Source organism: Gadus morhua, chromosome 11 (assembly GCF_902167405.1).
Source record: "Gadus morhua chromosome 11, gadMor3.0, whole genome shotgun sequence".
Classification (NCBI taxonomy): Eukaryota; Metazoa; Chordata; class Actinopteri; order Gadiformes; family Gadidae; genus Gadus; species Gadus morhua.
The window spans coordinates 14,808,370-14,810,869 of NC_044058.1; positions in this window are offsets into that span (position 1 = coordinate 14,808,370).

The following is a 2,500-nucleotide window of genomic DNA, read 5'->3' on the forward strand; positions in this document are numbered from 1 at the left end:
CAGCAACACAGACCTGCAGCCTTCGCCCCCCCCCCACCGCCCCATCTGCTCAGACTAATGATGTTCCTCTCGCTGGCCTGAGGGGGTGGGACTATGTGAAGGGAGATTTACACCAGCATCATAACATCCTCGGGGTGCCTCCTACATGGGCCACGCCGCGTTCCCTCCGAGGAAGAATAACAAAAACCCCAACGTCACTCAATCACTTCCTATAGGAGGGCCGGGTGAGAAGAGAAAGTAACAATGGATGAGCGGCAATGTTTATTTTTGTGTTACTTACAACGGTCTTCTTTTGCATCACTGCCGTAACCTTCTCGCCGAAACGCCGCAAGTGCTGGGGTGGCATCCGGGAAAATGAAGAGCACCAAACTATTTTATTTATTTATTTTTGTTTATCGAAACGTATTTTTCCATAATATGAAGGAATTGTGGAAGAGAGAGAGAGAGAGGGAGAGAGAGAGAGAGAGAGAGAGAGGGAGAGAGAGAGAGAGAGAGAGAGTGGTGGTGGCATTTTAGCAGTAGCGTAATTGGAATGATGACAAGTGGGGAACATCGTGGGGTATTGCGGTGAATTGAGGTGAACTAAGTTGCCGTTCCCATTTCACTCTATTATAAAGGTTTATAGGCTGCAATTACCCTTCAATTTGGGCGCTTTACACCCGCCGTAAAGATCCTTTTTTTGTGGGACTGGCCTTGACATCTATCTCCTGAAACAAGTGATTTAAATTGTAAGATGGCCGCACAGGGAAGGGAAACAGAGTCCTGGATGATAGACAGGGGAGAGCGAAAAGAGAGACAGAGGGACCGAGAGACAGAGGTAGAGCGAGAAAGAGAGAGAGGCCGAATCAGCGGCGAGCGATGCAGGGCTGTGCTCCTCAGGGATTGGAGTGTTCACACACAGTAAATGGAAGTGGCAGCACTCTGACCTTTGAGCTGAAGCATATGACTCAAGTGAAGGCGCTGTCAAAATGTTGCCTCAGAAATGACAATCCACCTCGCTAGTCCCAAGTCTTGACATGGCAGGCAAGTGGAGAGCCCGTAACCCTGCTGATCCCGACATTACAAATGAGGGGATTATCATGACAACAACCCCGGTGCTCGGCACACTCGTCAGGATATTCTGCTGTTTTCCTGCTTATTATTATATTATTATTGTTATTATGGGGAATGTTGACCGGCGATGGCGCTATGGAGGCTCGCGTACATAGCATAAAACCCACCATCTCATCGTGGATCGTGATTATCGGTGTACACATGACGGGAAGCGTTTGTCGGGCGGGTAGTGGGTATTTTTAGGGTGGGATAATCAATGGGAGAAATGGGGAAATGTGTTTCTTTTTCCTGACGTCCCACTTGCTGAACTTGGAATCCGGTAATAGAGCAGCTTCTCCCCCTGTCTCCATTCACAGCCACGTAATACTCAAATCCACCGAGAATAACCCAATTGTAAAGAATACCAAAATATCACAAGCAAATTACTAGTGCTCTGAGAGCAAGCTGGGGAGGAACAAAGACAGGCAGCCGTAATTATATCTTGGCGTGTACAGCATGTCAATGGGCCACCTTCATTCTGGAGGCCATTCCCCTGGGCCCCTGGAAGCATCAAAATGATGTCCAAATTATTTTGTGCTCTATTGCAGCATGCTACGATTATCATATTTACCGGTGGTGCATTATGACAACACTGATGTTTACACCTGTATTTGTGCGGGAGGCAAGGTTTACACTCTGTAATTTAGCAAATGTACAGTATGCATATGAGCTTGTTGGCAGGGATTTAATTTAGGTCAGAAATGGAATACATCAATAGCGAACCCATATGTGCATCTTTCCTTTTCTTCCACCCCCCCTTCTCTCCTCTCTTTTCCACTCCTCTCCCCTCCTCCTCCCAAGCCGTCTTTGCTCAGAAGCTGGCGATGAAGCAGCTTGACGACTGCACAAGTGTGATACGTGCAAATCACATTTGCAGATGAGCTTGAAACTCCCTTTTAATATTCAGATATCAGACATCCCGCACTCAGAAGCCCGCTAAGACCCGATTCGGGGGTAAGAAAAGCAAGATTCGCGTCATTAAGGGGGGGGGGGGCTGGGGGGGACGTTAGAGGCTCGGTTTACATTTTACATATTTCACAGAAATATGTACAACCGGGTAGAAACATCGGCGGTTATCTGTGATAACAATGCAAATTTCTGTCAGCGGGCCTTCGTGAAGATCCTGTCAGAAAAAATCCGAAGTCGTCGCTCAGGTCTTTCTCTCTTTTCTCCCTTGATTCCACCCTCATCTCGCTTTGCGGTTTCCCTTTTTTTTTGGGCTTAATACTGTCAGCTTATTGGCACTTTGATTTCAGGCGTATCTTTCCCCAGAGAAGTCGCAGGGCTGCTGCTGCTGCTGCTGCTGCTGCTGGGAAGGTATGTTTGCCACGAGGCTGGGAACACGTGTCCCCACAGCCTGCCAATAGCTCATCAAACACACAGAGAGAGAAGGAGAGACACTGGCTGT